This window comes from Carlito syrichta, unplaced genomic scaffold, assembly GCF_000164805.1.
Source record: "Carlito syrichta isolate Samal-C Ts95f unplaced genomic scaffold, Tarsius_syrichta-2.0.1 Scaffold305884, whole genome shotgun sequence".
NCBI lineage: Eukaryota > Metazoa > Chordata > Mammalia > Primates > Tarsiidae > Carlito > Carlito syrichta.
Window position 1 is genome coordinate 678,080 of NW_007249980.1, and position 12,432 is coordinate 690,511.

Here is a 12,432-nt window from a genome sequence, read left to right on the forward strand (position 1 = left end):
CAGTAGGTCCTACAATCAAGCATTGCTGTAAAAGGTCACTGAGAATTTTTTTCCCTCTATGATTAAGAAATATTTCACCATGGCAGGTCTTTCTGCCATGAATATTCTTTCTTTTTCTCATTAATAAATTCTGAAAACTTAAAAAAAAAAAAAGGAAATATTTCGGCATTCATCAAGTGTCAATTATGAGGCCAAGCCTGTGCTAGGCACTACAAATTTATACAACCATAAGTCCTAGAATGTCCAGGATAGCCCCAATATAAAATTTCTGTGTCCCTTTATCCATAAATACATATGGGTACTCATATATAAATACTCATACCTCTCACAACACATGTCCTAATTAGAGTTGGAACACACAGTCACTGCAGCAATCAGGAAAGAGAGCTCGCATTAAGGGAGCATGTGGCATGTGCTTCCCATGAAGTCTTTATTTTATTTCAGCCTCACAATACCCCTGCATGAAAGGCATCATGATCTCCATTCCATAATGAGGAAACTGTTTTGAAGATTAGAAAGGCTAAGCCACCCATACAAGTCACCAGCTCCACAGATGGTATCTATTGCTGGTATCTGGGTGCAGGCTGGTCTAACTCCACTTTTCTGGACTGCTTTCTAATAAAGAAAAGAAATAGCCGGGCTCGGTGGCTCAGCCTGTAATCCCGCGCCTTTGAGAGGCTGAGGTGAGTGGATTGCCTGAGCTCGCGGGTTCGAGACCCGCCTGGGCAGCGAGACCTCATCTCTACAGTAAATCAAAAAATCAGCTGGGCGTGGTAGCGCATGCCTGTAATTCCGGCTACTTGGAAGGCTGAGGCGGAAGGATCGCCGGAGCCCAGCAGGTCGACGCTGCGGTGGCCGGGAGCGGCCACTGCACTCCAGTCTGGGCGACAGAGTGAGACTTCAACTCAAAAAAATAAAATAAAATAAATAAAAATAAAGAGGAGAAATAAGAAACTGCATTTAGGTAACATCAGCCAGTCAACAATGACTTCACAACTTCTGGGGAATTCCAAGAGATAAGTTCAAGCCTGTAAGAATTGTAGCAGCCTCGGAATATTTCATTGTTTTGCATCCTCAATCCTCACAGAATTCCAGTGAGGTTCCTAAGGGTGACTCAAGAGAGCTGCCCAAGTCTGGGCACCTACTTTCTTATTTCTTAAGCCTGGAGCTTATCCTATGCGGAGCACAGATTGAGGAAGAAAATGCATTCGGCTGAAGGAAGGGGACTCTGTGTGATGTATGCAAAAGGTACTCTTGCCTGACCTTTGAGCAGGAGTAGCCATTTAAATCCATCCAGGGATCTGTATGAACCCCGAGACACAATCAGTAGGGCCACCGGGGCATTTACAGGTTGCTTGTGCATAGGATAACCTGACGTTGTCTGGAAATCTCACTTTGGGTGTTTTTGAGTAAAAATATATTTCTTCTAATTCTTAACATTTTCTTTAACAACAACAACAACAAAACATTTCTTTTACTCAACTTCTTTTCCCTTATCCAAGAGCAGCAAATCTAAATGTGCAGGTAAGATACACAGGAGCGGTGAAGAGGAAAGGACTCTGTCAACATTTATCTGGTGTCTATGGTGGGCAGTTCTCTATACCAAGAAGGAGCCAAATCCACCTCCAGAAATCACAATGGCCACAGTCCAAGCAAGGCCTCTCCCACAGCACATTCCCAAAGGAGGAACGATGAAGGTACTGAGGAGATATGTGGCCTGTGGAGGAAAATGGATCCTTGCAGATGTCTTCAAATATCAGAAAGATTAGTGCAATAAAAGAGTTAAGGCTTTGCTGGTATTACCAGAGGGCAGAGCCAGGAATACGTGCCTGTGCACCAGAAGGAAGGCCTCTCTAGCAGCTGAAATCTCCACCTATGTGGCTGATTTATTGTTCACCCTAGAGATGACTTAAGCTGAGGCTGGAAGATTACTCTAAAAGGGTCTCCTGCGCCAGGAAGGAGCTCAAGAGGAGAACTGGAAGTTTCCTTATGACTCTAAGATGCTGCTTCTAGGCAGGCGTGGAATAAGTCAAAGCATACTCATCACAGCATGGGTGGAATGGCTCCAAATAAAATATGAATGCCACAATTCCCTCCTCTATCAGTTAGTCCCCGAAATTCCCTTACAGGATGCTAGGGGGTCTACTGAAAAGACACTAGTTTCTAGAACTAGAAGAAATCCCTTTAAAGACAAGCACCAAAGAGGGGGAAAAACTTGAATAGATTTCTTTATTGTTCCAATTTTAAAACATTTTAATTAAGATCTTTTCCACTTCTGAGATGCCATGAAATTCATTTTTTTTCCTGAATTTCTTAGATATTTCTGACATGAATAGTATACAGAAGCTAAAGCTGTGATTCCTTTTAATGCCAGGTTGTGGTTTCCAGGGAGGCCTATGCAGTTGGCCCAGCTTTAAGGATGCACGGATGGTTAGCTCATTTGGCTGGAACCCAGCACTGATGCACACGCGGGCAAGGTTACAAGCTTCAGACCTGGATGGGAAAATGAAATCCATGCCATTCCAAGGCCCCAGACTACACCTCTAATTCCTGCCATGAGGTAGATGATTGCTTCTGCTCAAAGCAGAGATTAGATGTGCTCAGCAACACACACCACTGCTCCTGGAATCACCATAAAAGCGTTATGTCCTACCGATGGCAGGTCAGCAGCATCACTTCAACACAGAAAAGGTGGTGCGACTTTATGCAGGCAGACCCATCAGGAATTACCTCTGGGAAGAAATAAAGTCTTATTGTCGGATTTACCCAGAAATGTCCCTAAGCTTTTGATCCACCTTTTGAAAGAGGGTCACTAAATCCTTTCTTCCTATTTCTAATAGCAGAAGAAACAGGTACTTAAATTAACAACAGCTGATATCCTGGGTACAACAAAGTAGCCAAGTTCATTCTTTATTAGCTGCTTTCTCCTCCATTAATGCTATTCTCTTTAATGGTTTGGCTATTACAATTAGCCAATCTGTGTTGTCCCTGCCTGGGGCTAACAAGTAATGAACTGAGAGAGTTGCTATTTAGTTGTATCAAGGGCACCATTAAAGAGCCATCTCAATTTCTCCCCCCAAATGTGAGATACCTTCCAGGCATGTACTAGTGCCACGTGACTGCTCTTGTACATCATTCACAGTGGCCCTGGGGCGGGAGCTTCCCCAGCAACTCCCAGGACTTAAAAACCTGGGCAGGAGTAAAGTCAGGATGCTGCAGACAGTGGCAGCCCAAGGGGCTTGGAATCTGTGCATTCATTGTTTACTCCTCCCTCCCTTCACCTGCTTTCTCTTGCTTCATAAACCCTTTACCTCCACCTCAAGCAGCTTTCTTCTTTCTGTTCCGACATCACTCAGGGTCTCACTCTTTTTCATTTCTTCCTTTAATGACTATAACCTGGAAGTCGTAGGGGGAGAGAGAGAGGGAAACGACACGACACCACACCACCACGCCACGGCTCAAACCCACAACCCCAGGGAGTTGCTGGGAGAGGCATCCCAGACCTCCTTTAAAATGAAAAAGATTTTTTTTTTGCCCTGTGATTTATCTTTACAAGATGTCTAGAGCTTAAATGGACCACACATGCCTAGTAGGAAACTTTCGGTTTTAAAGATCTGACATCAGAGTCTGAGGAGAAGATTTACATTCTAATTCAAATGAGGAGACTCCAGACGAATGCTAAATAATCCTTTGGACTTTGTTCCTGCTCAGTGGCCTACCCAGTCTCCAGGCACCCCCAGGAAGCTGTGTGTATGAAGCCTTAACTGATACCCTCATCCTTGCCCCCATCTGCAAGGAAGAAGGCTGGGTCACAACCACTACCACAGTGAAATGGAAGAAACTCCCTTGCTCCACATATATTATATAATTCCTGGGTTACTTCAGGCTGAGAAATGAGTGTAAACAGAAAAAGCCCTGTGAACGATACCTAGAGTAACAAACACAAATCAGATCTGGAAAAGATTAGTATCACTGGAAAACGTACACTACCAAAATAATTTTCAACAAAGCCAAATACCACTGTACTTAAAAAGCAATGTAAAAGAAACGAGTCCACATCTCCTCAGTGTTGCTGTCTGAGAAACTAGGATAACAATATCCAACCTTCACCGTCACATGTTATTTCAAAGATAAATGAGATGAAGCTTATAAAATATTTTCAGCTTCTTGTAGAAAAGGCTCTCCATTAACTCAAGGTATTATTATGACAAGGACTTGAGAAGTCCTACATTAAGTATAACTTTTTATGTATGCTTTAAGAATTAAACCTGTCTTTATGTTGTAAAATGGGAAATTAACTTAAGTGAGAACAAGACTGAAGATTGACAAGGACTAAGGAATAAGGGCAGGATTTATCTTCCTCCCCTTTATAACTCTTAAAGGTAATATACAAACAACCCAATACACCAGTCAGGAGTGTTACATACCTGTGTTTCCTCTAATAGGAAAACTTTCCCAGAAATAATATTCACCTTGGCAAGTAATTTCTACATATACCTGTCAAAACCATAGAAATTCTCTGGTTCTTAGACGTAAGGCCCCCCCTCATAAGACTCAAATAGCATCATTTTCTTCCTTGTGGTCATGGTTACAAAGACCTGGAGTTTTTGTTTTGACAACTAATTACTAAAGCAAGTTTTGCCGACAAGGTGAATATGGCTATAAAAATGCTACTGGCAATTAATATCATTCTAAAAAATAAATGACGAGAATCAGAATGGAATGCAGTGTGCACAGTGACAACAATGATTAATAGAATATTAAGCAGCTTGAAATAATAAGGAAACTCTGCAGCCCTGTTGTTAAGACTAATTAAGTTTATTTTATATAAGATCCTGCTCCTTCATTAAAACTATTAGTGTTCAACAGTACCCGGAAAATATGTTTGAATGTACACATTCTGCAGGGACTGGGGAACAGCTAACAATTTAGGAAACACATCTTAAGTCAGGTTATTCTGAATCTTAGCCGCATATCAGAGGCTCCACGAGAAACTTTAAAAATCCCAATATCCAAGTAATTTAGAGTCTGTGCGGATGGAAGGCACGCATTAATACTGTTAAAGCAGCCGGGCTCGGTGGCTCAGCCTGTAATCCCGCGCCTTTGGGAGGCTGAGGTGAGTGGATTGCCTGAGTCCGCGGGTTCGAGACCCGCCTGGACAACTTGGCGAGACCTCATCTCTACAATAAATCAAAAATGAGCGTGGTAGCGTGCGCTTGTAGTTCCAGCTACTTGGAAGGCTGAGGCGGAAGGATTGCCGGAGCCCAGCAGGTCAAGGCTGCGGTGGCCGGGAGCGGCCACTGCACTCCAGTCTGGGCAACAGAGTGAGACTCCAACTCAAAACAAAAAACAAACAAACAAAAAAAACTGTTAAGCTCTCCAGGTGATTCTAATATGCAGCGTTGAGGTTGTGAATCACTACCTTAATTCAAACACAAATAAGTAGAATAAATCTAGATATTTTAACTGGTTCTCTTTCACAATAAGTTTCAGAAGGCTTATGAATTAATTTGCTAATGGCCCTTCCCTCCTGAGTAAACTACCACGGTCCTGCTTTTAACCATAAAGAGATTATGCTGGGTGCAGTAGCTCAAGCCTATAATCCCAGCACTTTGGGAGGTGGAGGCGAGAGGATTGCCTGAGTCCAGGAGTTCGAGACCAGCCTGGGCAACTTGGTGAAACCTTATCTCTACAATAAAAAAATTACCAGGGTGTGGTGGTGCACACCTATAGTTCCAGCTACTTGGAAGCCTGAGGTAAAGGGTCGCCTGAGCCCAGCAGGTCGAGGATGTGGTGGCTGTGAACATGCCAAAAAAATTACCAGGGTGTGGTGGTGCACACCTATAGTTCCAGCTACTTGGAAGCCTGAGGTAAAGGGTCGCCTGAGCCCAGCAGGTCGAGGATGTGGTGGCTGTGAACATGCCACTGCACTCCAGCCTGGGTGACAGAGTCTGACTCCAACTCAAAAAAAGAAGGGGGTGGGGTGGGGGAGATTATCAGTATAATACAGGAAGTTCCTGAAGGGCGACCACCTGACCTACATAGGACCAACTGCTCCAGACATTTCCTGCATTGGTCCCTACTCTCTCCCCGTTGCCTCTGGAGTTCCCCTCATGGCCACCCCAAGGAAGGCTGCTCAGCTTCACTTTCTGGAGCTCCATATGACTTCAGCCCTGGCCGCACCTGTATGTGTGGCAGAAGCATGACAAAGCTAGTGAAGGAGAAGCAGGGGAAATGCAGCCCATTCTCTTCTGCACTCCCTTCTCTCTCCCCTGCCCAGAAGGGTCTGTCTGTCTTCATGTGCTCAGGTCCCAGCCTCCCTTCTGCTCAAGAACAGATTCATATCAAGCAGCTTAGAGAGTGAGGCACTGCTGCTCCCTGGGCAAGGAAATGATCCCACAATGGCTGTCTGTCTTTTATTTTTTTGAGTTGGGATCTCACTCTGTCGCCCAGGCTGGAGTATACCAGCACAAATCACGGCTCACCAAAGCCTCAACCTCCCAGGCTCAGGAGATCCTTCTGCCTCAGCCTTCTGAGTAACTGGGACTATGGGTGTGCCCCACGACTGGTTAATTTTTAATTTTTTTGCAGGGATGAGGTCTCCCTAGATTGCCTGGGTTGGTCTCGAACTCTTGGGCTCAAGCAATCCTCCTGCCTCAGCCTCCCAAAGTGCTGTGGTTACAGGGGCTCAGTGAGTCACCATGCCCGGTCCATCCGTGCCATTTTAAAGTAGCCTACAGGACATATTTTTTCCTCAAAGTAGCCTTGCTGTTTGCCATAGTTAGGTCTTTTATTTTTGCACATCAAACAATCAACTGATTCTAGTCTGCAGAAATGCCTTTTATTCCAAGCAGCTGACTTCTTAATAAAATCTTAGAAACCTAAACTACTAGAAACCTTGAGCCTGCTAAGGCTCTTTACGAAGATTAAAGCCCTTCAATTACATGCTGCTATATCCTCCTAATACCCCCCAGAAGTCATGTCACCAAAACTGGCACAAAACCTACTTGACAGATGTAGAAATTGAGGTTGAAGGGTTAACCAGATCCTGGAATGAACTACATAAATGGATGGAGCTAAACCCAATGTCGTCTTCTTTCTCTAGAGTACACCTTCTGCCTATATTTTTAAACTCTTGGTAATTGTGATGAAGTCTATGTGCTAAGTGGCTCTGAAGGGTAAGGGTAGTTTACTCAAGAACGCAGCTGATTTATATACTCATTTCTTAATAAAAATATTTTTAAAAATAAAGAGGAACTGGGGGAAAGGGAAAAAAGAAAAATAAAGGCACTGGAAACTTAAATTCTTCCTGTAAAACAAATTTTTCAACAGTTTCCGAGCACTTGATATTATTAGTATTTTTATCTCTTCTTCTTTGAGGCAAAATGCAATTCTAAAACAGTGATAGAACTGCAGCATGAATATGTCTTTAACATCTGAAATTCACTGGGTTGTCCAAACTACTAGAGTGGGTAGTAATTCTCTTTGCATCTTTAGAAAGCAACTTGCAAACCAAGCTGTGAAAGCGTGCTACAGCATCAAGCCTTACCAGGGGCTTCAACAACAGTTCCAACGTGTAGCTGCCAACAACTGAAACCCATAAATAGAAAAATCTGGAAAGTTTAACAAAAAAGTTGAAGGAGGGACTCTGAAAATCACTCGGAGCTAATAGGGTTGAAAGAGAAGCTAGACAAGCACTAATGTTTTCTCTCATGCACTAGAATTCCCCTTTGGTTGTATTACTTTATATTCCTTGCCACAAGCAAATCAAATGTACATTGACAATCACTGAGATTTCTGCCTGGAAAAAAGGTGGAAGGACCGAACAGACACAAATGACACAGCACTAATGTAGCTCTTTGTTCCCATGAGAACTGGTGGTTTCTGAGTGGATGAAAATGCATTTTAAAATCACTCTGATTAACACAGGCAAAGCTGTCCTCTCAATTAACTTGCTGTTATTAAAATCTATTTTCCAATCCTCAGGTGTCATAAACCCATCCACATAAAACAGCATGTTAACGCAACAGGAAAAATGTGTCTCGAACTTTTGAAGTCTAGCAATTCTTCCTAGAAAGTCCTAATAACACTTCTGATAGATCCCATAAGGCATTGTCTAGACTAGCACTGCCAGACAGAAATATAATGCAAGCCCCATGTGTAATTTAACATTTTCTAACAACCATGCTAAAAAGGAGATAGGTAAAATTAATTTAATAATATATTACATGTATATAGGTCAATAAGGCCAATATTCACTCAACATATTATCAATATATAAAATTACAGAGATTTTTTACCCTTTTCATACCCTTTAGGCTTAAGTCTTTAAAATCTGGTATCTAGTTTACATAATAGCACATTTCAGATTTGACACTACATTTTTTTTTTAAGTGAGAAAGCAGGATTTATTGAGAGGACAGAGAAGCTCCCACAGCGGGAAGGGGTCTGAAGGGTTGCCCAGATAAGACACTACATTTTCACTAGAAATCCTTGATCTGTATTTGGAGTTCATAAAATTCACAGTTGAAAAGGTAATAAATTCAGATACCTAAGCTATTCCAAACAAACCTAAAAATGTTTTTTAGAAACTGAATCAAGTGTGTTTTAAAATTAAAATTAAATAAACTAAGAATTCCGTTTCTCAGCAGCACTCGCCATTTCTGGAGCACGTGGTGACCATATACAATTCAGGTTGGACACCAGGACTGCATCCGCCTGGGATGAGTAGAGGCACTTGCTGCTACCCCTTTCCTTTCAGAAACATGTGTAAACTCTGAAGAGACAAGGACTAGGAATGACCCATGTCCCTTCCTCTTCCTTCATTTCTCTAACAGCAACAGTCATCAGAGTCCTCCACACAGGAGGCCACTTACAGAGAAGGACACAAGGATGGAGGTGCCTTCCTGTCCTCTGTCCTCAGAGACCATGAGCATCTTGGCACCCAGCGGAAAGAATACAGAAAAACTTAGGTTTCACCATCACATGGAATCTTTTACTTCTCCTCTCTTTCTGGCTTTTTATTTTTTTGTACTACTTAACAAATTCCCTAGGAGCTGAAAAACAAGTTGGTTTTGCAAAGTTTCAGCTCTCCTCCCCAACACAAATTATCACTATGCATTGCAACCTCTTCTCATCTGAATCACTCTTGAACTTGGCCACAATACTTCTTAGGAGATACCTAGAAAATATAACTCAGCTGCTATTCCTAAAAGCTCCAGGCATTCTGTTGAATATGACTTATTTCTACCACCTAGAATTTGAACAGTAAAATAGAAGTTTAAACTTTTCCAAAGGATAATTTGTACTCCTCAGAAGAAAAATGTGTATCTTTTTGGGAGAAAACAGAATTAAAGGGGAAGCTCTATCCAAAGCTAAAATACATGATTCTGAGTTCCTTGAGAGCATGCCTGCACCTGACATGTAGTCATCTGCCCGCCTGACTCCCAAGTTGTAGGTAAAGCAGTTGTATAAAAGTGACACAGGATTCTTAGGCTGTGACTGATGTTCCACCCAAAGGAACCCTTTTTTTTCTTTCTGAGTGAGAGTTGCATTCTATCACCCAAGCTGAAGTGCAGTGGCATTCGTATGGCTCACTGCAGCCTCGACCTGCTGGGCTTAGGTGATCCTTCTGCCTCAGCCTTCCAGACGGTAGTTGAAACTATAGATGTGCACCACCACACCTGGCTAATTTTTTGATTTATTGTAGAGATGAGGTCTCACCAAGTTGTCCGGGCTAGTCTTGAACTCCTCCTCACGCCTCCGCCTCCCAAAGTGCTGGAATTACAGGCGTAACCCATAGTGCCCAACCACATTCTTCCTTTTAAGAAGGGTTCCCGGCTGGACACGGTGGCTCAAGCCTGTAATCCCAGCACTTTGGGAGGTTGAGCCCAGAGGTTCGAGACCAGCCTGGGCAACTTGGTGAGATCTTGTCTCTACAATAAATCAAGAAAAATTATTTGGGCGTGGTGGCATGTGCCTGTCGTTCCAGCTACTTGAAAGGCTGAGGCTGCAGGATCGCCTGAGCCCAGCAGGTCGAGGCTGCAGTGGCCGTGAACGTGCCACTGCTCTCCAGCCTGGGTCACAGAGTGAGACTCTGACTCAAAAAAAAAGGAGTAGGGTTCCTGCTGGGCGTGGTGGCTCAACACTTGGGGAGGCAGAGGTAAGAGGATTGCCTGAGCCCAGGGGTTTGAGACTACTAGCCTGAGCAACATAGCAAAACCTCATCCCTACAAAAAATAAAAAAATCAGCCAGGCATGGTGGTGCGTGCCTGTAGTCCCAGCTACTCAAGATGCTGAGGTGGAAGGATCACCCGAGCCCCGGTGGAGGCTGGGCCATGATTGTTGTGAACATGCCACTGAACTCCAGCCTGGGCGACAGAGTAAGATTCTGACTCAAAAAAAAAAAGAAAGAAAGGGAAGAATGCTACAAAAGGACCCTTGTAATATACATACCACTCATACCATATAATAACCTCTTGCTGAGACCAACCTTACAGTGTAATGCAACTTGCATTTATTCTATTATCAATGCTAGCCATCCTTATCTGCTTTCTTTCCCCTACTTGCAAGGCTAAAGATTAACAAAAGTTTAAGCCTGAACAAACACACTCATCACTTCCTCCACACTGATTCTTACCCCTAAAACTATTAAAAAAAAAACCCAAAAAACAAAAAAACTACAAAAAATAGGGGCAGGAGCAGATATGAGTCTTAGTCTCTTTTTCTATGAAACAGAGACAACTGTGCTGACTGAAGTTTTGAGTAAATCAGATGAGTTACAATATGTGAAAAAGGCCATGCAAACCATGACAAATTGTTCTTATGCAATGGTTTCCATTTCTTTCAGATCTAGGTTCAAAGACAAATGCTGCTTTTCTTATCCGCTCTTTTTGTTAAGTGCTTGAAAATATTGATGTGCATTGTCTCACTGCATTACATTTTACGTACATTAGATCACTGGGAGATAAGAGAATGGGTAGTTATTTTCCTTTGTTTGGACTAGAAAAATAAATAAATTTAAGTTTTAGAGGCTGGCCTTGAATGTATGACATCTAGATTACAGGGCAAATACTGAGAGAACAAAATCTCCACATGACCCTGAGTATCCTACGACCTCAACAAAAATCCTACTTGTTTCAAACCACTGCTAATAAACACCTTCTAGTTCTATAAAGGTGTTTAGAAAACCTCCTAGAGTTGCCCATAGGGTTTTAATTCAATGCTATAAGCAAGTCCCTTCCCATCCATGGACTCAGCTGTGAAAGCCCCATTCAGGGCTTCCTGTCCTGCCTCTCACTGAGGCCAGGACAAGTCTCCCCAGTCCATGCTGACCTGATCTCAGAAGACCCTGTCCGGTGAGTCTGGATCTAGGTCTTGTTCTTCACAATTCCTTGGAAACTGAACCTTGATTTTCCTGTGTCAACAACCACAGTTGGGGGCCTACTGCACCTTTGTCTGCCTCTCAGACCCTCAAACCACACAGGAGCTGCAGACCCTCCCACACCCAGGGGGAAGGTTATCATTAGAGGGAAACCGCCATATGAACAGGGATCTTGTCTGCCGTGTTCACTACCATATCCCTCACACCTAGAACAGAGCTTACAGTGGGCACTTGTTCAGTATTTACTGAATGAATGAATGAATCTCATTTGACAATCACTCAGAGGATTTCTAGTGCCAGCACAAACTCATCTTTTATCCTGGGTTTTTACCTAGGGCCACCTACTGACTTACTGACAAAGTTTGAAGTCTGTCTACATTAAAATCTTGTTGCAAGGTGCCAGTACTGCCCCATCTCCCCTGCAGAAGATATGCTCACCGCCCTACTGTTCAACTATTTGACTTGATTTTAAGCCTTTATTCCAGAATGTTTCAAGTCCCTGGAAAACCCTGCCTACTAGGATCCCATCCCATCAAGTCTGTTACATCTCAAAATAGACACTTTATAATGTATTTATACTTATTACAATGATAGCACCATTCCTCAAAAATACTTCAGAAACACCTCTTTCAGAACTTTTAGAACCAGTTATAGATAATGGCTTATCTATAACTTGTACATTTCTTGCCATTTCTTGTACCTGACCAAAAACAACATCAAGTATAGTTTGTCAGACTTGACTCCAAATGTCAGCTATTTCCAGAATTTAATTCTCACCTCAAAGATCAAAGTTGTTCATTGCTCTAGTTATATGTAATGTTTCTTTTCCAGCTAGACTTAAAAAGGAGAAACACAGACTCTGTTTTTAACTGCGCTGCCCCAAGACAGTGTCTGAAACACTGCAGATACTCAGTGGTTGGATGAATGAATGAGTGATCTGAAGATCTTAATAAAAGATTTTTCTTTGATTCACCAAATATGTGCCTGGCACCACTAGGTGCTGAGAACATGGAAATGAGTGAGAAAAGAAAAATCTCTGCCTTCTTTAA